Source organism: Aptenodytes forsteri, unplaced genomic scaffold (assembly GCF_000699145.1).
Source record: "Aptenodytes forsteri isolate BGI_AS27 unplaced genomic scaffold, ASM69914v1 Scaffold87, whole genome shotgun sequence".
In the NCBI taxonomy this organism is placed as follows: domain Eukaryota; kingdom Metazoa; phylum Chordata; class Aves; order Sphenisciformes; family Spheniscidae; genus Aptenodytes; species Aptenodytes forsteri.
This window is the reverse complement of record NW_008796041.1, coordinates 888,283-914,856: the sequence shown is the minus strand read 5'-3', so window position 1 is coordinate 914,856 and position 26,574 is coordinate 888,283.

The window sequence follows — 26,574 nt, the reverse complement described above, 5'->3', positions numbered from 1 at the left end:
ACCAACCCCCCCCCCCCCCCCCCCAACTCATGGGCTTGTGGTGGGAAAGGTGGGAGGGTGTGCAGGCAGGGATTTAGGGCCGGGGGGGTCATTTCTGTGGGGCCAGTCAGCAAAGGTTGGCTGTGACCTAGAGCAGTTGCCAGCTCATCTGTCACGGATGCACAGAGAGTTGGTGGTGACATTTTTCATCTGTCAGGAAACACGCTAACCCAAAGGTCATAGGTCATTTGTTTTAGTTTTGCTTTTTTGCTAGCTGTTCCCCATTTGCTGTTGTAATGGCTGGGGATAATGAAGCTCTTGTGCTGTACGCACCTCCCCTCTGACCCAAGGTGAGCTGCGAAGGCCATGCAGGTCCCATGCACACATTGCTCGCACCCAGCTGGCTCGGGTCGGTGGTGCCCAGGGCGAGCTCAAGGAGCCCAGGGCAACCTTCTGGAGACCACCGCAGGCCTGTCCCAGGCTGCATGGGTAAGAGCTGCCTTTAGTTTTTTCTTCTGTTTCTTCCCTTGGCAGGAACAGAAAATCAGGTCTTCCCTCTGCGCTTCGGCTCTCATTCTTTCTGCACCCAATGGAAATGGTGTGGTTACTCCAACTAAACGCACATTCAGCTGAAATAACCTGTTTTCACAGGGAGTTGCTTTTTTCCCAGAGCCTGAGCCTCCCTGAATGCATGGGAGCTGCAGGAACGTGTCCCTTATTCAGCGGCACATTTACATTGACGGCTCGTTAGTGATGTGACGAGTGGTGCTCTGGACTTGCCTCTGCATCACCGAGTAGCACAGTGGGGAAAAACACAGGAGCACGTGGGTTGGCTTTGGATGGGGATGGGACACGACTATTTGGATGCAGGATGAACTGGGGAGGCTGTGAGTGACTAGTGATGGGAAGGATGACTTTAGGGAGGGAGGGGTTAGATAATAAATGATGAGGCTGCCAGTGGCAAAGACAAAAGGGGATTCTGGATGAAAAGGCAATTATTTGATCAAAGGGGAAGGGGAGGGGAATAAATACCAGGGGGAATGACAGACTGGTGCTCTGGAGTTGCCTTCCTCTGCCTGGCGGGACCACGGCTGACTGCTCTACCTGTCAGCTACTGTCTCATACCAACTTCCCTGCTGCCTCCGCTGCCTAATTGCTCCTGCTTTTATTTCACCCAGCAGTTCTTTTGATTGACTGGTTGGTTGTCTGTTCTTCAGATCACCTTCTCCATCAGTTCCTACCCACCGGCTTGTGGGTACATTTGTTATTTCAGTTCCCACCATCTCTCCCGCTGTTCTCCTGAGACGTTTCACCGGCCCTGGTTGGCCCTGGATTGCCAAATCCTGACTCTGATCTCACCAGAAAACCACATTTAATGTCTTTACTAACTAATCATGCCCCATCCTGACATCCTCTAGGGTTGAGGATGGGCGGGCAAGCACCGAAGGCCACCCAGGGTCCCCACAGGCACTGGGAGGCTGGCTGGGCCAGGGGCAGGGACATGCTAGTTTCTTTTCACCACATGTGCATGTAGAGGTGAAACCCATCCCAACTGTTCATCCTGCCTCTTCATTTTGACTCTGATACAGCTACAAGGAGAAACCAACACCTCTTGGCCTCCATCAGCCAGGATGGCCTCTCCTCTGAGACTCCTAAGAGACAGTCTTTGGACCTGAAAGCCAATTCAATATAAAAGCCTTAGACATCTAAAACCATAATTAAAGTTTAACTCAAGAACCCCTCTTCCCTCCCCCGCCAGTCTCCCTGACCTGGGAGCTGAGAGTCTACCTCGCCTCCAGGACAAGGTGGGAAGTCTACTGCAAATCATCGCAAAGCTCTTTTAACAGTCACTTGCATTTTTGTCAGGTGTGAACACACCGCCATGGGCTCGCAGGGAGCCCACCAGCCCCATGCCTCACGGAGAAGGCAACTGTCTCCCTCACCACGGCCATTGCACCGCAGCAGGGCTGTTTCCTGTGCCGGGCTGGGTGCCCCAGCAGGGCTGCACACCCGCTCGGGCTCAGCTGAAGAGGGAGGTGGGAACGTTATTTTTGCCTCATGTTGAGGAGTCTTTTACCTCTGACTAGTTCCCTTTTGCAGGAGATTTTGTACACAAGGCTTCATCAGAGGATAAAAATCGATGCCTTCTAGCGCGTCTCCCCCACATGCACTTGACAGCTGACAGCTTCATCGCTGGGTGATGTGGCAGAGAGCCTGGACAGTGCAGAGGAGACCTTCCCAGGGACAGGGGCCATCCTGGGCACCCCGCAGCCACCGTGAGCGGCTCGGGGTCTCGTGTGCACAGAGGAGGACATATCCCCACAAACAACTATTGCTTGTTGATTGTGCAGAGCAGGTATTTTTTGCATATCTACTCAACAGCTAGAGGAAGGGCGGGAGAAGATGGTTTTATCTCTTAAGAGTGATGTGCTGTTTCTCCAGAGGGTTCCCTTGTGCGACACGCAGAGGCCCAGGGTTGGCGGGTGGGTAAGTATTGCCTCCTTGTGGGCCCACAGTAGGACATTCAGAGATCCTAGAAATCCTGGCCGAAGGGCTCAAACTGTGATGTTCAGTTATGTTAAGAGGGATCTTAGCATATTTAAAACTGATCCTGCCATGCACGCTTTTCACAGATAAGAGGTCTTTTCCCTGGGCAATGAGTCCATGGGGTGGTCGGGTATTGCCTGGGTCACTAAAGGTGTTTTTGTACAACTGTTTTCAGGCAGCGTGAGCTCTGCCACGCTGGCTGAAAGCTCCCTAGCAAAGGATGTCTTTAATCTGTGCCACATTAACCATGGCCACGGGGCTTTGGTTGTTTCGGGGCATGAATGGCATGATATCAGGGCTGCCCACAGAGCCATGCTCTCGGTGGAGCTGGCTGTATCTGTGAGGCTGAGAGAGAAACAAGTCCTCTGGCTCCAAGATTTGCATAACAACTTTTACATCTTTAAAGAAAACAGATGGTATTTGCCAGGAAACTCACCTGAGCTACCTTTTGGGTGAGGTAATGAATGCCAAATACATTAATTATGAATCATTTGCTCATTTGTTTTCATTCTAAACCTGACCCAATTATGATCATAAAATAGACTGAAACATCAAGAATTCAAGCTCTGCCTTCATGTCTGGCCACGCAAGGTAGTGCAGCTCAACCTGCTCAGAGCCCTTCACAAGTAAAAGCATGGAACTACCATGAGAAGGTGGGATTCAACAGAATAGACACCAGAATGGGATTTGGGAAGCCTGGGTTAACCGCTGGCCTCCTGCAACCTTTGGGAAAAATCAGGCCAGTCTGGTCTTTGCCATCTCTTTCCACTCTTTGCCTGACTCATCTCTTTGGACTCCAGGTTCTTTGGGACATGGCATATCTCTTCCCCTCCATCTGCACGGTGTCTTGGGGGGGCATCTCTCTGCTGTTAGTGTTATAAGTAGCATTTCCACTGCACTTGAAAACACTACGAGTTCAGAAGTATTTTCTGAAATGGATCAAATTAAAACCAAACTGTGACATTTCCCAATAAATAACATCATAAATATTTAATTTCAGCTTGGTCAAAACATTTTGCTTTGAACCGTTCCTAACGAGAGAGATGAGTCCTTTAAAATTTCGTTTTGTTTTTTTTTTTTTTTAAATTTCACATAAAAATAATTTTCAGGTTAGGGAAATTGCTTTGGTTGAAAGTGAACAGCATTTTGCTACCATTTCTGTTGCATTCTGACCCTGAAACAGCTGTCTCTGAACTGCTTCTCACCGTGGCTGCAGATGGCTGGGTAGCAGTTGCATTCTCATCCTACAAGTGGCTGAATTTTAGTAGCGGAGTGAGAGATCCCCAGTAGCCATTAAAGTCAACATTAATCAGCAGTTACTTTATTCTAGTGGCTTAGAGAGTACAATTTTAATTTTTTGAAGAAGAAACTGCTGTAATCCTGTGTCTCCTCTATCATAGGAGAGTATACTGGAGCTTCCGTTAATCACTATAAGTTGCTGAGAGATCACAGGCAGAAAAGCACTTGAAAGAGCAAAATACTTTAAACGTTACGAACTTAAACAAGAAAACCTCAAAATCACTCTAAAAATCCGCTTCAGAAGTGCAAGTTATAATTATTCTATGCTGCTTGCGACTGGGATCTCATGGATGAAAAAGAAGAGCAGGTTCAGGCTCTACTGGCTCACTGTATTTGCTTGATTGCTCTCTCTTAGCTCGAGTCAATGTCATCCAAGATATACCATCGAGAAGACATCAAAGGTTGCATTCTGGTCACAAGTGAGGAAATCCAAATCCAAATTCAAAAATCGCATCTGAATTCACATTTTTCAGCTCTGGGCAGCAGTACTGCAAAATGCCATGGTGAGGGGAGTTTGAAAATCCCTGCTGACGCTCTGTTTTCTGGCTGGAAAAGACTTTTTAGAAGTTTCATTTCCATATTGATAAGAAAGGATGGGGAGAAAAATCTTGGTCTGCCTAAATTGCGTAAGAATCCTTACTTGGGATTATTTCTCCTTCAGCATGTGCTGCCTAGTTCCAGAACAGTAACAGGTGGTAGGGAAAAAGATCAGCAATAGGATAATGGGAAACAGCATTATAGAAACTATACCCTTTATAACTTGCATAAAGAAATCCTTTATACTGCACGTCCCTGGGAGGGGGACGTGTCATGCCTGTTATTTATCCGTCCAACCAGGACACTGACCTTTTTATTACGGGAGGCATTTTCAAATTGTCCGAGACAGGAGGCTGTAGGCCGCATGGGAACTCCTGATCTGAGTGATCTTTTTCCCAGAAGAAGACTGAGGATAATACCTGGAGGCTCAATGCCTCCTTTCAAGACCATGTAGCCAAAATTCATCACCCAGTTTCAATATTTGCAAAATCCCAATGGGAGCAGGTGGGTTTTGTTTTTTTTTTTTTAAATTGTTTACTCCTTGCTTATGGGCTGATCCTTGTTTAAATGTGTTTGTTATTCTGAAGAATCTGCTGAATGGGTTTGTGCAAAAAACCCCTTTGGATTCAGCTCCCATGGTGTTGCTGAGTGCCAGGCACCAAGTGCAAAGTACAACATTCGTGCTGTGTCATCAGCTTCCTCCGTTGCTGGGTATTATCGCTTCTCCATGGCTGGATGCTTCTATCTTTTAAAGCAGAACAATCAGGAATAAAGAATGTCAAATGAGAAATGAACTATGAAGGACAAATATTTCCATTTCTGCACAAATAACCTGTCCTTGTTAGCCTTGGATGATGGTCTGTGTGCAGAAAAGAAAAAGCATTATCCAAGTACCTGGATGAGCAAAACACCAATTGCATGTTTATTTATGGAAAATAAAGGCAATTCCTGGCCTGCAAGCCCAGAAAGGATCATTGTCTTATCTAATTTGCTCTCCTCTGCTGGAAGCCCATCGTTTCCACCCTGTTTCCTCTTTGAGGTTTTGTCAGGTTTCAACCTCCCGTCATGGCTGGTTCAACCATGCAAACGAATTCCTACAACTCTGCACGACGTGTCAGTTAATACAGATTACACTGGCAGGTCAGAAGAACCTGAAAGATCATGTTTGCGCCAGGGTGTAAGCCTGAGCACAGGTTTTGTGTGGTCAGCTTGGTGGAGGTGGCCTGTCCTGTAAAGATCGAAGTCTTTTCAAAGATTGCAGGTTAGTCACCTCTGATCACCAAGAACGTTAAAAGTCTTTGCCTCCATGCTTTGGAGCGACTGATGACAGTTCAGCACAGGAGATGAGATAAAAAGATCCGTCTGTAGCTCTGACTAGTTAAGAATTTACTGCTGCATCTTAGGCACCAAGTGCCAATGACGGTGAACACAATACGTAGTTTAGTGACATTGGTTTTGCTTGTCATATATGAATAGCCAGAAATAAGCTTAAAAAAAAAATGAAGCAAAGATGCTGGCAATAATTAAGTAAGACTGAACTAGAAGCTGGTAGCTACGTGACACTGTTTCTGCTGAACTGGGTTTGGTCGTTTATGATTTGTAAATGCAAGTACTGCTGACTCTGGGAATCATTTGTAAAGAGACCTATTGCTTTTACTTTCATCACTGAAGGAATAATACAGATACATTTGGAATGACTGGACTAAAACATGGTTTTACCTGGCTCCCAGGTAGAGGATGATGCTTCTGAATGCTGTGCTACAGACTCACATTTGAATGAGGCTATTGTCTGGAAACAGAGCAAACTAATTTCTGGTTTTTATTAGCCTGGCTAATTATTAGCCAGTTGTATGAAACCGTTTTTCATGTTTTTAATTCACTCTGCATTAACATGGTGTTCATATTTCTGACCCTCAGGCCACATCCTGCCTTACTGCTTTCACCTCTTCAAAGAAAGAAGTATGAGTAAAACCTACTTCTACTCTGAAAATGGTGGACATAGAAAAGGCATGTTCTCACCTCTGTAAGCCTGGATGCTTTTTGTGTGTTGAGAGTTATGTTTTCTGGCTGGGAAAGAGCATGCAGTTATTGCTACCATCAGCCCCAGTGTACTAGCAGAACTCAGGAACTGGAGCCTTTTCTATCATCTGCTACATCATCTGAAAGAATTGATCATTAATTTCTAATTGTAGGACACATGGTGTAATCCCACTGCCGTCAGACTGTGCTTTTGCTTAGCCATGTGTAACCTCCAGGAGACACTTTATTACTCTTGATGGATGAGCCTGGAAGAGCTCATCTTGACTTTCAGATCCTAAGCTGCATTTACAGCCCTGGAAGTTGAGAATCTGGAGGAGAAACATTTTGCTAGTAAACAGAGCAAATGAACATACAATAAACCTCTGAGACACAGTAATCCCAGAAACTCAGGACACTATTAATAATGGGTCCTTTTCAAAGTGAAATCACACTTCATGCCCCAAAGCCTCCTGAATTATGTTTGGGTAAGCTGCAGACATCACGTTCCTTGGAGGGCAATAGCTTGTATCTTCCATTTCTCTGATGCCGCTTATTTTTTTCCCTTTATCAGAGATGGATACGGTTCCCTTAAGAATCCTCATTTAAGTAGCTTCAATCTTTTTCCACTTTACACTTATTGATCTTCTGCGCAGAATGGGTATTCTGGTTAGTGGAAAATTTTAGGGTTTTGCAGTTAGTTTTTATTCTCAGGAAGGATGAAAGGAGGAATTTTGACCTGTTGATAGAGAGAGTGTGAGTGTCTTTACATGTAAATTTACATATTCCACTTCCTACCTATACCAGTTTTATATATGGTAACAGAGATGCTTATCTGTGTGGAAAAAAAAAAACCCAACACCCATGCTGGTTCCAGATGTGAGCCTGAGTGAAGATCTGAGCCACCACAAAATCACTTGTCTGGGCTTATCGTCTCTGTTATTGCCCCCAGTCCTCATCTTCCCAAATTGAGAGTATTTCCTGAAACAAAAGATTTTATCAATCATCAACTCTGTGTTGCTGTGTGTGGCTGTAGGCAATGACTCCATGCTCTCGGGCAGCTCATGCTCGGGTAGGGCCCTAGGTAGATTTCCTCCACAACTTCTGAATTCAAAGCAAGAAACTGCCACAGAACCTCAAAAGTACTTAGATTGCCCTTTGCCTCCTTAAACGCCTAATTTGGGGGTGTCAGTTAACAAAATGACCACTGAGTGCTCAAATGTTCACCAGTGGCTGTGATTAAAGCTCATGGTACCCAAAATTCATTAGGAGAAGGGCTTGCAGGTCCACCCTGAGAAGTTCAGCCTCTTCTGCCCCCTGCACATCCTGAGACCAGTCAGGAGATTTGCAGCCAATGTAAAAGACTTTTCTTCCACCACAAATGGAGCTCTGTCCAAGTCCTTGTGGATGGGGACCCAAGGTAGCGTACGTGTGTTCAAGTTCCTGGCTTTAATGGCAACGCAGAGTTTTGAGCTGGGTCTATGACATCCGTGGTAAGTGCTCTAATCACGTTGGGGAGCTGCCAATCTGCAATGAGTTTTCTCACACACAATCTGAGCTTAAGAACCAAATCCTAGCTCAACCGTCATGACTCAGGTTCACAAAGCACAAGAGATGCCTCCTCCCCATCCAGGCAGGGCTGCGCCCAGGGGTTGCATTGTCCTTCCCTGGGAGAAGGCACATCAGCACCAAGGAATTCATCCCCACGTTTGGTATTGCAATGTCCACGTCCCATCTGAGGGAGTAGAGTGGGATCTACTGCTGCCGCTGAGTCGCCTGCCCAGAGTTTACAGCTGGGACATTGGGCTACTGCTGCAGTTGTCAGCCTAGCAGTTTTCAGTGCTTTGATAGGCTGAAAATTGGCCTTCCTGCTGTACAAGTGTTATTGATTATAATGTGAGTTGTATTGCAGCTGGAACTGTAATAGACTCATAAAGGATTTATTTTTTATTTTTTAACCAGACTTGGGGATTAAGTGGATACTACATTATGCCATTATTATAGCTTCAATATTATTATTTTTCTTTAACTGGGATTGTTTATTATGCATGTGTTGAAGCACAAATGTGGAACAAATGAATCTGATATCAAATTAATGCTGCGATCAGGTTTCCCCCCCTTCCCTCTTTAGTTGCCATAACAATCTGTGATCTTGAAGCAACAATAAAATTAGAATTGCATTAAAGGTGTTTACATCATGTACACTTTGTCTCCCATTATTATTTTTCACTGTAATGAAAGCATTGAGTGTTTGCTTTGGAAGAGAACACCGTTACAGCTCTTGCCTTGCCACATCTCATGTTGCTTTTTGCAGCCAAAAGTTGTTTGTTTTGAGAAGAGGAAGGGAACTTTTGGAGGAGGGGTGATTTTGTTTATGTTTTTTAAGATAATGTTTGTCTTTTACTTGTAGGATGCAATTTTGGGTGTGCTACCTTTGAATTTCAGAACTTCAAAGAACTGCATCTGCTTTTAAATGTGTTGCAAATCTTCCCCCTCTCCTGTTGTGGAAAGTACATCTTCTAGCTCTTCTCCTTACTGACAAAAAACAAAAATAAAGCAATGTGTGCAAGGAAGAGATTTCATCGGGTCGTATGTGTGCATGTGCCTGGGTGCATATGTGTGCGTACAAATGTATGTATATGATGTAATTAACTCCCCCTCCTCATGACTGCACAAGCTTCTGCCCCTGGGGACAGGATGAAAGGAAAAAACATGACAGATGTTAGTCATATTGCCTAGTGCATGACTTGAAAGTGCTCTGGTAGTTCAGCAATGAGCGTTATGGAAAAACATTTGTGGAACAAAGAGGCCGTTATCTCAGTATCTCGACTGTGCCGGGTATCACGGAACCCCTTTACTGCTGCTCCTATCCAGTCTGGCACATTGTTCCTTGCTGTGACATCTTTCTCTGTAGCCTTTGTAGATAATCCTTGTGATAAAACTTCCTTCAGAAAAATGGGAGGTTTTCATTTTTAAATACATAATGTGATCACCTTATGCTGAGGCTGGACTTGAATAGAAATACCATGAGAAGATTTTCCTTCTCCATCCGCTAAGCCTGCTGTTCTCAGACGCAAACCATCCTTTGATTTTTTTTTTTTGCAAGTTTAGCCTCTGTTAGGAGCACAGGATCCATCTATTTATGAACATTGTGTGTGATTATTTCCCTGATTAATCTGAATACAAGACGTACAGCATCAAGCTAATTCTAAAGCCTTTCCTGGTGGCACTAAAACATCTTTGAATTCTTTATTTCAGATTCTGTACAACACAGAGGAGAATTGCTACACCGGGCACAGGGATTTGGCGGGGCAGGATAAAAGAAAATAAAATGCCATGTAGGCTGAGCGAGGAATGTAGTTAGCTCTCATAAATCTCTGGAGACAAGATCTCTCCAGAGCTGGGTTCATCTAGTGATCCCCTCACTGACTCCAGTCCTAAAGATCAAAGAGCGGTGGATTAAGTAGCATGTATTCTTCAGTGATGTGCTGCTGGGGATTAGCTGGATAGGAATCACCTAACTAAAAGGTCACAGCAGCACTGTACAATTTTGACTGGAAGGGACTCGGGAGGTCCTAGTCCAACCCACTGCTCAGGGCTGGGCCAACTTCAATGTTAGATCAGGTTGCTCAGGGCCATGCCTAGTTGAATTTTGAATGTCTCCAAGGATGGGGAACCCCACCTCCTCTCAGGACCTCTGTTCCAGTGCTTAATTGCTTTCGCGGTGAACTTTTCCTTCCTTATATCCAATTGGAGTTGCCCTTGCAGCAAATTCTTTGCCCATCCCCTCCATGTAGCTTTTTGTCCTTTTGTTGTATGCCCCTGAGAAACATCTGTCTCCATCTTCTTTACAGCCACCCATTAGGCTGTTGAAGACAGTTATAAGATCCCACCCCCCTTCCTCTTCCCCTGAAGCTGTCTCTTCTCCAGGATGAACAAACTGGCTGTCTCAGTCTCACCTCATACATCATGTGCTCTGGCTCCCTCATCATCTTGGACTGTCACCAAACTGGACTCACTCCAATTGGCTGATCACTCTCTTTGTGGCCCCAAACTGGCCACAGTATTCTAGATGCGGTCTCACAAGAACCAAATAAAAGCAAATTCCCTTGTCCTGCTTACGGAGCAAAGGAGGTGCTCTGGGGTACCACTGATACTGATACTGCAGAGCCTTTTGAAGCTGCCACCAGCTGTCAGTGCCAGTGACCTGTATAAATGATGGCCTTAGGCCTGTTCTCACTGTATAAAATTCACATTGATTGAGGAAAAAAATCACTAGTTGTCTCAAAAGAGGTCCAAAGACTAAGTGATGTTGGCTGGTGGCCTTTACTCTTGATTGTGGCCTGTCGGGATGAGGGCTTAGTTGTTTCAGGGCAGCTGGGGGCCTACTGCTGCCAGTGACACTTCTTGCCCTGTTATGGTTACGCTCACTCCCCCATGCTATGAGTATGCTAGCTGGCTGCAGGAGCTGCTTCTGGACTGTCAGCTAAGTCACTTGGGGAAGGCTCTTGGACATAGCTACTATGATAAATCAGCTCCAGAAACAGGACCAGGCCAGTTCTCTATCAGGTTCCTACCAGGCTTTGCACCCTCAGACATCTCCTCATCCCTCGTCTGGGGCACTGAACTCACCGTCAGCATCATGCTATAAAGATATAACAGGAACAGCTTGTGAAATATGAAGGGGGGGGCCCTCCTGGGGAAGTCCTCCCCCCCCGAAATGTTTGAGGGCCATAAGGCATCACATGGGAAACCTAAGTCAAGCTGCTGACCAACGTGCACACTGGCCCATCTGCTCCACGGGCTGCTCTCTCCAGTCAGTTTGGGTATAAGGCAGTCTGCCTCAACTGCTCTTGGTGAGGGGAAGTGAAATGGGGAGACTTTGCTATGCCCAACAATGTAGTAGTATGGCCAAGAGAGCTACTTTTGAGTCTTGCTTGGTGCTAATGTGGCTGCTTAAATTTCTTAGCAGATGTTGTCTTCAAGCATTTCTTGTGATTGGTACTGGTGACTAGAAAGAGCCTACAGAGACTAGAAAAAGGAGGGAGGAGAGCAGAGGATGTCTTATGCTGGCTCTTGGCTTGTAACCGTATAAAGGATGTACTCATGCTGTGTAGCACAATGGAGATACCCTCATGTTAGCTCCAAGATTATAGAGTGTAGCCATGTCAGTATAGCTCTGTGCCCAAGAAAAAGCTTATCAGCTTTGTTTTGGAGAATGGAGATCCTTGCAGATGCGCCTGTACTGTCTTCAAGACCTGAAATTTCATCCTTGTATGGTGGATCCAGCTCCTTGGGGGTAATGTGGTGGGTCACCATGCCATCTCCCACTGCATGGCAGACATGCATGACTAGCACACTTCTAAGCTTAGAATCATAGAATCATAGAATCATTGAGGTTGGAAAAGACCTCTAAGATCATCGAGTCCAACCGTCGACCCAAAACCACCACCCACTAAACCATGTCCCTAAGCGCCTCATCTACACGTCTTTTAAATACCTCCAGGGATGGGGACTCAACCACTTCCCTGGGCAGCCTGTTCCAATGTTTAACCACTCTTTCAGTAAAGACATTTTTCCTAATATCCAATCTAAACCTCCCCTGGCGCAACTTGAGGCCATTTCCTCTCGTCCTATCGCTTGTTACTTGGGAGAAGAGACCAACACCCACCTCGCTACAACCTCCTTTCAGGTAGTTGTAGAGAGCGATGAGGTCTCCCCTCAGCCTCCTTTTCTGCAGGCTAAACAACCCCAGTTCCCTCAGCCGCTCCTCGTAAGACTTGTTCTCCAGACCCCTCACCAGCCTCGTTGCCCTTCTCTGGACACGCTCCAGCACCTTTAGAGTAAATGCTTTACACCATGAGCATTTACTGTTTTGAGAAATCAAACGCCTAACTGAGAACTTGATTACCTTGTTCTTCTGATGACCCAAATCACAAGGTTTGCTGCAACACTTTCACATAACTCGCTGCTGTACTTGTGCTTTCCTTTGGGTGACTTAGTGCTGTGCAGAGCAGCTCTGAGGGTACTCCAGTGATTTATAACATGCTTTCTAGTTGAGGGCATGTATTTATCATGTTACAACAAACGAATGATTAATAGTTGCCATAGTGATAATGAGAACTTGAAGTCTTTGAGCACTACAGAGTCAAATGCAAGCCTTGGCACATCTTTGCTGCAAAGCAATCGTGGTGGGGTCTTAAAAATAGAGGCTCAGGAACCAGCGTCACTTAGTAACACTTTAACACTCTATGGAGAAAACATTAAAAAATAATCATACGCTTATTTAGAAATGTGAAAAAAACAGATGGGAAAGACTCATTTCAGGTTTTTCACTGTAAGAAGACATTTAAACATTTTCTCAGAATCTACTTTTTCTTTTTTTTTTAATGCAATTGAAAGCTGCTGTTTTTTATTGCTAACCTTCTCCCTCTTCTTTCCCCTGGCACGACTTTGTTCATTGAAATGTTATATGGATGAAGTCTCGGCTTTCCAAGGTCCTGCCAATGCTTCTCTTCTTTAATCCAAGGCACGTAATCATTTCTCCTCAAGTTTACTTACCAACCATCAATAAGAAGCTTTTGCAGGGATGCACAGATTTGCCCATCATTATTCCTTGATATTCTGTGAAGGAAAATGTCATTCAGACATCTGTGGGGACACTAGGGCATATGGGTAGTTGCTGAAGCTTATAGCTGTTTGTTCAAGACCAGGTTGGTCACAAGTCCCTCTATATTCAACAGCCTGTGCTGCACATTGCAGTGGTCAAAGAGGAGCTTGTTAGAGATGGGAAACCTGGACCCAATACTAAATACTTGGGTGATGTGTCCTAACAGTCTCAAATTTTTCCTCAAAAAACAGCAGTGTGCAGGAAAAACTGACTTGGTTATCCTCCACTGGTGTCAGTTTGCTGCAACATTTAGCCTGGAAATGAAGATTCAGCAAAAATATAAATAAAATGTTGAGGGCTAGAGAGGCAAAGCCCTCCTCTTCTACCTGATGCCTCCTGAGATCATTTGTAAATGAGACTTTCATAACCCACAGGGAGAGATAGAGAGCAGACTTGGTGGCCATTAACTACTACAAGAACTAATTAAATGAGAGGGAAGGAATCTGAAACCACTGGGACATGCACAAGCTTTGTTTTGCTTACCGGTACACTGAGAATTTTCAGCTGAGGATCTGGAAGATGAGTCGACTAATTTATCCAGGAGATCAGATAAAAAGCAAGGCAGGAGGTATTGTGCCAAAGTAAAGAACATGCACAATATTGTTTGGCATCAATATGCAGCTAATATCCTCCAGGAGGAATGAAAAGTGATGAGAAACCTCCCCCTTTGTGTTACTTCTGCATTCCCCCCTCCTCACTTGGGGCTTTTCCTGTGAACAGTTCTGAAGCATCAGGATCCTGTACTGTAAAATCGGTGTAAAATTATTTTTTTTTGATTCCTCAGCCTATGTTTGTGGGAATCTGAATTCACTGTCAGCTCTTTGGAGCACTAGAAGGTTTGAAGACACAGCCTCTGCCTGGGGATACCAGGCAGCCCTCACCTCAACAGCAGTAAATTAGAGAAAAGAGAAGAACATGCATTGACAGGAGTCCCCTGCAATGTGATAGTTGAGGGAAAACAAAGATAAATCGTTTTGGTGTTACCAGCAAGTTATAAAGCATTAATTATTAGCCAGTACTGCTCTGCAAGCCAATGTAGATTGGAGGTTCAGTGCTAGCAGGTATCTCCCGTCGACTCACACAGCCATCAGGCACCCAAAAAGCTTCCAAGACCTGCGAGTTCCTATCACCAGGTCTTGCCATACACGAGCCTCCGCTTGGCCGAATGTCTGATGGTTGCACCAACGTCGGCACATGGCTCGGTCGCTATGAACTCATAAGACCCATGTGCGTAGGAGCCACCATCCGCAGACTACGTGTGCTACACACAAAGCACACAAGTGGATCAGGCGTGTTGACTTTGCCGCGTGAGATGATCTTGCACTCTGCCTTTCTAATTAGGTCAAGAGGAACACAATGCTCCAGCAGCTTCAAGGGCTCGGGGTAACTAATTCAGCACTAGAGTGGGAATTGCTCCACAGACGGCGTTGTGTCCTATAGATGTATTGTAAGCATTGAACACAGCTAATGAAGTTATTAAGAGGCAGCAAAATTTTAGCCCTTTCAGTGAACCAGCTAAGTTGCAATGCCCTCAGACAGGCTGGAATGGATGTCTGTAGCACTAAAATGTCACGCTGTTGTATGTGACAAAAGTGTCCACTAACGATGGGCTTCAGCCAAGCCAACATTTGGCCACTTGCAGTTTCCTTGGGTTGCGCACAGCCCGCAGCCTAGCTCAGCTGAAGGTACCACTTCGTCTGCAGCCAGAATGAGCTTTGTGAATTGGCAAAATAATCCTGAGACTTCACGTAAGCAACAAGTTTGTGTGCTATTTCTGAGCTATAAAATTTTCTCAAAAGGGCAAAATGATCACTTCAGTGAGAAGGTTTTTGAACAAGGTTTTGTTCAATTAGTGCAACTTGATTTATTGTTAGGTGAGCCCTCAAACAGCCTGTAATTACAGATCCACAACTGCAAAGTAGGAAGATTATGAAGGTTGAACATATCAAGTCTTTGCATGAGAAGGAAGTGATCAATGAAAAAAAAAAAAAAAAGTAGAGTTAATGAGAGATAAAAGGATTCAAGAGCGTGGCAGATAGGTTCGTGCTAGGACATTCTGTAATGAAAGGAGACAGCACAGCAAATGAAAGCAGAAAACCCTGATATTGCTCAGTACTATTAGAAATCTTAGATGTAGTCTTCACAAATAACTCTCATTTTAAGGGCTAGTGCACTTTCTTTTCAGTCCCAAATTTACCTGCTGTGCTAATGTAGTGTCCTCTCACATTCATTGTTGAAAATTAATTACTTGAGTAATAAGGATATATAAAAAAATATCTTCGAACAGGTTATAAAAAGAGTTGTTTGCACTGAAGGGAAGTTGCCCACTGCATTTTAAGTTTGCAGCATGAATAAATCTCTTTGTGTTCTCGTTTCAGTGCTTTCTCACACACTGTGTCCCACCATTGTGCTAGAAGGGAGAGACAAATTCAGTCTTTTGGGCTAGCTAACATTGTCCCAGAAGGATTACTCTTAAAGATCATTTTCTGCTCTTTGCAGTCTTAAATCCCATGGGAGGAGAAACTTCCCGTGCTGCCCCAGAGGCAGACTTGCCCCCTATTACATTTCACTTTAAGGAAATATTTTCCTGATCTTCAGCCTTTATGTCTCACTTGCTTAATTCCTTCCCACTGCACCTAGTTATATTCCCTTGTACAATCCTAAATAATTAATCACCTCCTTCATTCATTTCAAACGCTTGTTGAATACAGAGCAGAGAACAAGAAATACTCATAGGAAGAAAAGGAATGGGAACTGGATGAGAGCGGACCAGTTGAGAAGCGAGGAATGGGGAAAGAACAATGCTCCAAGAATAAAATCCAAGCTGCTGGTAAGAGTAAAAGGGATACAGGAGCGCTGCAGTGCCCCATGGCTGATTCATGCTGCTTACTTTTGCATAGTAATGAAGGCAAAACACAGTTCCTCATGAGGCCTTGAAGTGCTCTGCTCAGAAGAAGAAGGTATCCTTTGATGCCTGTCAGTCCAAGACAGCAGCAGCGTGCAGGCAGTTCCCCAGGCATGGCTGGACAACCAAACATAAAATGGGAGCGGTGGTGAGTGCACCATGAACACAAGCCCTGCAGCCACTTAGATGCCCTGCAAGCCTTTGGCAGGTGAAAGCTGCTCAGGGAAGGCAGTTCTACATATATGCAGAAGCAGGACTCAAGAGAGCTTCCAGCACCAATAGTAATGCTCCTCACAAACTCGCTTTCCCAAGGGCATGGGTGGATTTTGCTGCACAAAATCTATTTTGAAGGGCTGCTCAGGGAAGGCAGTTCTACATATATGCAGAAGCAGGACTCAAGAGAGCTTCCAGCACCAATAGTAATGCTCCTCACAAACTCGCTTTCCCAAGGGCATGGGTGCTGCATGCTGCACAAAATCTATTTTGAAGGAGGTTTGTTTTGTTTTGTTTTGTTTTATTTTGTTTGCTGCACAAAATCTATTAGGAGGTTTGTTTTGTTTTGTTTTGTTTTTCTGTGTATTTTGTTTCCTTAGACCTTGAAGGCTGAAGATCTCAAATTTCTAGGCAAGCCCAGAAATGCATTCCTAGAGTGCAAGGGCTCCTTCCTGGCAGAAGGCACACCCCAGTGCACTGTGTCCAGCTACCACGAGCTGACCGCCCAACCGGGATGCTAAAGTCAGGTCTCTGCACCAGGATCTCTTCCTCACTGTCCTTCAGCGGAGAACAAGCGGTTTCTTCAGATAATAATAGGTCAAGCTAAGGCCTGACCCACATCTGGCGATATCCCTCTAGCTTTCCCAATAGGTGTACAGGGATGCTAAAACAACCAAACACCTTGGTTATCTGAGCTCAAGGGCTGGCCACACAAAAGCTCTTACGTCTAAGGAGGCAATTTGGCACCAGTCCCCTGGGTTGAACTCCACAGCCCTGGGGGCTGTAGGTAAGAAACATTCCTGTACTTTGCCAAGGAAGAGAGGGTAGTCAGCGAGCAGGGAGATGGCTAACTGTTCATAGAAAACAGTAAGGCTAAATGAGCTGAAGAAAATGAGGCTGGAGGAGAAGGGGACACTGTGAACGCCGCCTGTTAAACCTGTTTGCCCTCCATGCAAAGTTACAGTCCAGCTGCTTGGTGTTGTTTCCACGAGTCGTGCACTTTTTATTTGTTCACACCTGGCAACATGACCTCTCATCCAGGAGCTCTGTTCCACTGAGAGTAAATTTATGGCTGGCATCTGCTCCTGCACCAGGCACACGGAGGTGATTTACAGTAAAGAAATTACATTCTGACCCAGTGACAAGCCATTTTCCTGAGATGTTGAAGATATAAACCGTCAGGCTGTGGCATAAGCATAGGTACAATTTCAGTAGTTGTGAAAATGCTTACACCTCCCCGTCCGCCCCACAGCCCCACTGCTGTTGTTCAGAAGTTGCATGCAGCTATAACTCACTTGTGAGGTAGCAGGAACACTAAAAGGAAGGCACGTGGGCCGGGATGGGACAGTGCTAGGGTTTTCTTTTTATTGGAAATATAATTTGGCACAAATGAGAGCTGTCTAGTAAGCAAACATCCTCAGTCATGAAGAAGGTGCTTGGAAGGAGAGAGGGAAGTGGGGCATCTCACGTGGAAATTTGTGGTAGCACTTGACTGTGTAAGGCCCATGAAGATGACCATGGGATCCACTGGCTTGGCAGATGGTATTTGCAAAAAAAAAAAAAATTAACTGAAAGCAGACCTGCCTATGCAACCTCATTTGCTGGGCTTGTTTCTCCTCTTTCTGTGTATGGCCATAGTTTGAGACAGGAACCTGGGATGCGGGAAGGGGAGGAGAAATGGCCCTTCGTGACCTCTTCCTCTCCCTGCACATATGCTGGTCAAGGTCTTCGTGTCTTTCTAGTCAGCGTGTTCTCAGTCCTTAACTGAGCGGTGGTGGTGTTATTTTCCCTTACCCTACCCACAAGATTGCTCGAAACCTGAGGTTTGCTGAGAGCGTGGGGACAAAGGTGAGCTGCAAAAAAAGTGGGATGAAAACAGGAGAGCAGGAGACCCTAAACCTTGTGCCATAAGTTGTGCTCATGCCTGTGGAAAGGAAAAATGTCTTTGGCTGCTGGCAGTAGACTGGCTCCTGGTTAACAAGGAAATGGGTGGGTGAATGGATTCCTGTCACCTGCAAGCACAAGGATCTTGGCCATCCTGGAAGTGCTGCAGCCATAGCTTTGGCTTTGTCACTACTGAGGGCATACATAAGCATTAGTAGCTGCTTGGACCAGTGAAAGCATTGCCCAAGAGTGTGCTTCACAGCATGGTGGTGAGCAGAAATCCCGGTCCTGCCTCCCAGGGTGTGCTCTGAGACTGCTGTGTGACTAGTTACAATGTGCCTGCTAGAGAACAACCTCTGTTTCCTTTGTTAGCACCTTCTGGAGTTTCCTTGGTTTTTAATTTATTCTCATTTTGGCATGAAAGTAAGAGGAGAGAGGAGTGGGTGAGATGATACTGTAATGTGCTATCTATCTTCTCAGCGTGGACTTAGGTTCAGCCACCTATAGAAGGACGAGTGCAAGCCAAGGCAAGTGCAAGTGCAACATCCATATTTCATATCACTTCACATCCCATCCTGTCAAGTTTGCAGATGACACCAAATTGATGGGGGGATGACCAAGGGCAGGGCTCCATTCAGAGCGGCCTCGACAGGCTGGAGGAAAGGGCCATCAGGAACTTTGTGAAATTCAAGGACAAATGCAGAGACCTGCACCCTGGAAGGAAGAGGTGCTTGCAGTGATAAAGGCTGAGGATGGACAGGCTGGGGAGAAGCTCTGCTGAAAAGGACCTGGGTGGATCCTGGTGGGAGGTGACCACAAGCCAGCAGTGTGCCCTGGCAGCAAAGCAAGCCAACATCCTAGGCTGCATGAACAGCAGCAGAGCCAGGACAATGAGGGAAGTGATTATCTTCCCCCCCACCGCCACTCCAAAGACACGTTATACCACATCCGGGTACTGCATCCAATTTTTGGTACCTCCAGTACAGAAAAGTAATGGACAAACTGGAGGGAGTTCAGTGGAGGACCACCAGCATGGTTGGGCAGCCTGGAGCACTTTCCTACCAGCAGAGGCTGATGGAGCTGGGCTTGTTCAGCCTGGAGCAGAGACAGCTTCGGGGGCACCTGACAGCACCGCCCTCCCCTGATATCTATGAGGAACTAATCAAGAAGTTTTTGCAGGGCTTTTTGCCTGATGGAGCTGGAGGGTGTGAGAGGCAAGGGGCATAAGTTGCAACAAGAGAGTTTCAGGCTGGATATCAGGAAAAACGTCTGCACCATGAGGATAGTCAAGTAGTGCAACAAATTGCTCAGAGAGGTTGTGAAGATTCCTGCTTTTTATTTTATTATTCTTTTGAGCAGGAGGATGCAGGATCTGGAGGGGTGGGGGGGTGTGTGGGTGTGTGTGTGGGTGTTTATTATTCTTTTGAGCAGGAGGATGCAGAATCTGGAGGAGTGGGGGGTGTGTGTGGTGTGTGTGTGTGTGGTGGTGGTGGTGGTGCTCCAGTGTGTGGCATGATTACACCAGGATCAGAGACCAAGGTTGGTGTGGTACAAATTATGTGATACTTTGGCCACATCCACAAGAAAGGTAAGCAATCATTTCCTAGGGATCCTCAGTGCCAAAAGTTGAATAGGATGAAACTAATGCCAGAGTTGCTCTATAGATCACATAAGTACAACTCCTTGGGGGTCTGGCTGTTCTGTCGTAGGGACAGTCTGCATACACCTATCCCCTAGACAGCAGTCCCGTTGCAGTCGGTGTTTTTTTCAGCACAATTCCTACTTAGGGCCTGTGGGATGTCACCTGGGGCTCATTTGTTAACAATAGGATTCACCGAATTTCACCGTCAGCAATCTACAAATTAGACCCCTAGAGCTCAGTTGTTTTTTTTTTTTAATAAAGGCAGGCATCAATGCCATTTGAGTTGCCCTGGAGTATCTAACATGGCCCAGGTTTAGAAAAGTGAATAAAGGCCTTAAACTGGAATTCAGCTCACAGTCTCATCCTTCTAAGATCCTTCGCCAGGTATCTGGATGCACCAGACTCATATGCTTATGCTATTCAGAGCCCTTGAAATGGCCTAGGATTTCCCATGTTGGAGGTCACGAATGTCCTATTCATCCTGCATCATGCCTACAAGGCCTTCATGGATGTTTCAGAGACTCTAGGACATCTCAAACAGCACTACATGCCTACATCTGGCAAACGGGTTGAGCCGTACTTGCCTACTTCAGGGCAAGCAGAGTAACTCTGCTGACCAGTTTACTGTTGCCCAACATGGGAGCTAAGACTCTTGGTGCACCTGGAAACACCTCAACCTGGGTCTCTGAGTTGGCTAAGTCATCCAGGGCTTGACTGAATTGCCTAAACAGAGGTGCCTAGTGCCATCTGAGACACCTAGAGTAGTCTGAGTCACCCACATGGGGCTGGCAGATATGACAAAGGACCTAGAGGAGACCTGCACCCTTCTGTTGCAGTGGTTGCAGCTAGTGGTTAAGCAGGGTATTCACAGGCACTGGAAACAATACTTGGTGTCTCTACTAAGAAAACTGAATTCTGCTCCTGTTCTCCTCTTACAGCCAATGGAAAGTCAGCAACACCTCCAGACAGCTCCTCCACTCCTTGGTCTTAGGTGTACTGCTTCAGGTGGGAATAATTATCTCCAGGATGCATTTATGTTACCCTGACTACCAGAGATGTCTACAGGGTTAAGCAGCGGTATGTGTCTGCTTTGAGGGGTGCTGGGTTGGGGTTGAGGTTGAGCAGATACATTGGTATCTCAGGACCTTTATGGTCTACTCCCAGGAGACCTGATCAGGGACGTATATGGTATCACTGTGGACTATGGACTATCACAAAGAGCACTTGTACTATGCTGTTGCATAAAACAGCACATTGCCTTCCTCTATTATTGCTGCTGCTTATTCATTTTTATCTGTAATGACACGGGTGTCAGGTCAGTTTGACTGACTTAGGTTTCTTCTGATTTCCAAATGACCTCTCTTCTCTAATAGGTCCTGCGCATCCACGTATCCCCCACTCCCCGGGTGATACTGACGCTTCTCCACTGTCAAAGGCATAGGGCTTTGTGCACATGTGCATCAATGAGAAGCAACTGTACCTAGACAGAGGAGGAAGACTGAATGAAAAAGTGTTTTACCTTCACCCATGCTTCCTATCGACATAAATAAATATGCATTATCCCATGGTTCCCCACTACATTGTCAACTCCACCTGGGTGAGAAGGGCAGGACAACCGCAAAAATTTCTTTAAGTATGTTCATTTTACCATTGAACTTAGGCTTATGGAGATGGGAAAACTGTTAGTCATGATGCAGAAAAAGAGGAAATGTCAAAAATTCTCTTCTTTCACATATCTACATGTCAGGAAAAGGATAAAATGGTTTCTGGTCCAAGCCTGTAACAGTCTACTTAGCTACCATTGCTATTAAAGATCCAATATTTCCAAGCAGGTAGCCCCAGGTACCTTGGACTGAGAATGGGACAGAGAGCTCTGAACCATTGATAACGAACCTTTAGGACTCTTCAAGCACACCAGGAGCATCCCAGACAATGGGGAACGTGCCGTTCTCATGCTCACATTCATAAAAGACAAGCAGGATGACCCAGCTCGTGGTAGGCTAGTTTGACATTACTTTGGCAAAATAATGGAAATACTGATATGGGTATAAAGGGGTAGAAGACATTAAAGAAGAGGTAAACAATTAATGCCAATCAACATGCCCTTTAGGGAGGAAAGGTTGTCAAACTTGATTTCATTCTTTGATGTGATTGTAGGTTTTGGCTGATAAAAGTAATTGCAAAGATGGAATATACTCTTACTTTTGTATGTTTGACAGCGCAGCAGATCCTGATTAAAAAAATTAGCATTCTACCCTATCAATACAAGGCACAAAAAATGGATTAAGAACTGGCTGACATGTCAACAAAGAAGCTGTCAAAGGGGAATCACTGTAGGAGAGTATTTTTTTTAGAGGGGTTCTGCAGGGATCAGTAATAGGTCTGAATGCTATCGAATATTTTCACTAACGACTTGGAAGTAAATATTAAAACTGCTGATAACATTGGAAAATAATGAAGAGGACTAGGAATTATACAAAAGCGCTCTTAGTATGGTTGTAAGCAAGCTTTCAAGTCTAAGAACAGGCAAGCAGACCACACACGCAGGAACCTGGAGCACAACACATCTGAGAGGGATTTAGGCATACTAAAGAAGCAACCCAAGATAATTCTGCCAATATGGTGTTTGGTGGCTTTTGCGTGTTATTCTTCGCAAGGACTGATGCAATCCCTGACTATGTAATGCAGAAGTGCAAAGTAGGGATGAAATTTTTAATTTCTGCATGTTGCATCGCTAGACTTGATGTTGAAATAATGCATACGGCTTTGGTACCCCAAATTTAGAAAGGATGTCAGGAAAAAAAAAAAAAAGAAAAAAAAAAGGTTGTGGAAATAAACCACAAAAATTATTCAAGGACCAAAAAAACCACTATTGTATGTAGATGCTTCCAGAGCATGATATATTTATTTTATTAAAAAAACCAGGATGCAAAGCAATTTGAGACCTGCTTATGAGTGCCTTTGGGGGGAAAATGGTAGGTACAAGAGGGCTCTTTAACGTAGCAGAACTGAGCAGAGGCAGAACCAACAGAGAAAGCATCTGCAGGAGCACAGGCAGGGATTCAGGCGATGGCGCACTTCTAGGAAGTGGTGGACTTTCAATCCAACTCCCAGTGGCTTTGGATGAAGACTGAAACCTTTTAGTTACACATTTTTTGACTCGATCAAGCATGGGGTGAGGGGGAAAACTAAGTTGTCCTACATGTGAAAGGTGAGACTTGGTGATGTACTCGTCCCCTCTAACTCACTGCTCGAAGGCATGGAGCTGTGAAACCTACAGTTCAGGGAGCTCATAAACCCACTACTTGCTTTCCCGCAGGACTTCATCTCTGGTCTTCTGCCGCTTTCCAAAATCCCTCCCTCCAACACCTCTGTGGTCTCCACGCTGTGGCACCACGCAACATGGGTAAGCCAAGAGTAAAATTTTCAAGGTATCGGTCAGAGGGATGCGAGATAATGCTGAAAATTTTGCCTGGTGTCTTCTCAGGCAGGTTTTTCAGGAGGGAAAAAGCCATCAAAACTTTGTACGGGAAGTTAGCCCACTTTCCAAACAGATGCTGTCTCCTTTTGCTGGGAACTCAACAATTTATGCACGTCCTGTAAGTGAGACGTCCCCAGAGCAGCCCGGGGAGGCTGGGACATCACTCCCTGAAGTACCATCCTCAGGAAACAACTCTCTAAGATTCAAATGCTTCTTTGTTTATGAAATAAAGTCCACCAGACCTATCGCCAATTGTTTATGCTAAAGAGCACACTCCCATTAATGTTAATGGTGCTTTGGAGCATAAATCCTTGCTAATTGATATAGGAATGTATCCCAGAAGAGTTTACTTTACTGCTGATTTAGCTGATAGATATAAATGTATGAGAGGGAAATATTAGCATTCATGTAAAACAATTAGGTTATCAACCGGGGTGAATGATTCATAAAATGACTGCAACTTTCCAGCTCCCTTTAATGGAAAAAAAGAAAGCCTGCTAATGAGGAAAATCAGAGGGAATACAAATATGAGATAATCGTTGCTATTACTTAATATTTGTGTTACGTCAGCAGCCCCTGAAAATCAGGGCTGGGTCCCCCCCGAGCTCTGTGCAGATGCGGGATGGACAGGACCATCCTGCTGCCCACCAAGGTCAATCCTCTCCGTGGCCTCTCTGGGGGAGCAGTATTTCAGGCTTATAAGTCTAACAAACCTGGCCACTGGATGCTGAGCTCAATAACATTTGTGAAATATGTATGAATAGAGGACAATGATACAAGCAGCAGATAGAGTTCTACAATTTAATTTTTTGTTTTGTTTTGTTTTCAGATAATATAATGGCATATGAAAAGTGAGGCAGTAATGCAGTTCAAAAGAAAAAAAAGAAAGCAACCCCCACCACTCTCCTGGATCTTTCTGCCAAGGGCTGACATTATTGAAAGTTTGCTAAATACAAGTAGTACGGGTATTTCCATAAAAATCTGATTGTTCGAAACCTACAATTTTGTGGCAGATGTACAGCCATCGAAGGAATAAATTTTTCAGTGTACTCAACAGTTTTAGCTATTCGACTCCCATTTAATTCATGGGTTTTGATGTGGAAATGTTTTCCTAAGAGAAGGCTCAGATACAAGATACGTACAGTAAGCCACACATCTTCCGCTAAAAGATGCTCTGACCTCGAGTGTTGAATCTGTGATTTTGAGCATATGGGGTTTCATTTTTTATTCTAAACCTATCTAGAATCAGGAGGAAAAAAAGTCACATACCAAAAAGAAGTATAGTATTGTTTGTGGAAGAAATATAGTATTGTTTCATTACATTTTCTGATTCACATATTTTAGCTATTTCTTAGTTTTAGTGCAAAAGCAGGCACGTTTGCTTTTGCAATACAGAAAAAGGTAGAAATTTCTTCATTTTAGTATCTTTTGCTGCGAGTCACTGAACGGTAAGACTTTTTCTCCCCACACGCTTCAGCAAGCCTAATTTTCAAGGTCTCCGTTATTAATGAAATATCAAGCGAATTATATAACATTTGCCTGGGCATGGTTAAAGACCGTGTACCCAGTAAGATTTCGTATAACAAAAAGCGCCCAACCCTAGAAACACGTTGTTTTTTTTTTTTTCCATTTAATGCTCATAAAATTTTACAGACAACAGAATCCTTTCTTAAGCTTTATTTAAGAAATCGAATACTATTATAGTTCAATATATATAAGACACATCCAGTATTGTGTTCCTGATAGCAAGTGCATAGATTTTGTTAAGATATCATTTTTATATTTTAAATTTTTTTCTTTTATTTGTTACTCAGTAGCATGTTTCATGATCACACGAAGGGATATTCCCAGTGATTTTGCTAAGAGCATGAGAGAAAAAAACAGAACACAGCAAAGTAGTGAAACTACAACAGAGATGAGGAACAAAAACAATCAGGCAAACTATCAGTACAGTCGATTCCTGATAAGTGAATAATCTGATTGCTTGGTCACAATGCTTTATTCACTTATCAGGAATGATTCACACTACATTTTGTTAAACTGTTTTCCTTAGCCTAATACCTAAGAGTCACACTAGGCAAAGGCACACACACTCTGGCAGGCTATTCTTTAATCAGCAAGTCTTGTGACAGTTTGGTAATTTCCCATGGCGATACACATATAGCTAACAAAGAGACATTTTGCTAACACTGCAAGGTGCCTTACATAATTGAAATTAAAAGCATGCATTTAAGCAGGACAAACTGTTCAGCTGCATTGCTTTAAGGAACTCATTTTTCCCCATTGTTGAAATAAAAAAAAAAAAAAAAAAAAGAAAGAAAACCCTGTATCTTTCAGCCCTGAGTATTTAAAAGAAACCCAACTGCAGTGTAAGTCTTTTTTTTTTCAGTTTGGAAGAAAAGACCCTTCACAAAGCTCTAGTTTCTTTCCTAAGACCAAGTTTTGGAGAAAAAAAGAAAGAAAAAAAAAAGAACGCATTCACAGCAACCTAAAAAATCCAGAGACCAATTCTGATTTATCATTCATGCAAGTCAAGACTTACTCAACTGAATCCACTGGTGTCAAAATTATCCAAATTGGGATCATAAACTCTAGAGGTGTAAGAGACCCAGGATATAGTCTGACCATCGGTTTCTGCTTTCCTGCCTGGGCTGTCCACTACAGGCTTCTGTGCTTTTAGATTAAACTTAAGAGTTGCTTGGACCCCTGACCTCTGACAGCAGACCCTGCAAGATGCCATTTGAGCTTGTATGGGACTCCAGACTCATCACTTATTTGCCTTTCATGGAAATGGAGAAGTGAAAAAAGCAAAAAAAAATATTTTTAAAAAAATCTATTGAGCGATAACAACCAGGCCAACTCATGAGCCACCAGAAAATTTCAAAACTCTTCCAAACGCAGGAGCCAACATCACTGCTGACACCACACGGAAACACCCAGTGCGCCATGACCTCGTAAGACGTTACTTGAGGGTGTGTGTGTGTTTGTGTGTGTGAGCCAAAGCCAGAGTGCCAGAAAGACCAGGGGAGAGGAGACAAGAGGGAAGAGTGTCATTTGGGTCTCATAAGAGCACTTTTAAGTGGTCTTCGATTCCTGAGCATCACAGAAAGTGGGACAAAGGAACGGGACGGGGGCGTATGGCTTGAATTCCAGAGAGCACTCGGCAGTGCTTCTCTCTCCTCCTTGGGTTTGGTTTGGTTGGTTTTGTTGGGTTTGGTTTGGTTTGTTTTTTTCCCCCCCCCCCCTCCAAATTGTAAGGTTTGTATCTGTGATCAAACAGAGGAGAGAAGAGAGACTTTTTGTAAACCAGAACAACATAGATTTTTCTTTTGCAGCTTTTATTTCATCATGGTAGACACCAGTTGGGGGAGAGCAGAGAGATTCTTGTGAGGAGGAAAAAA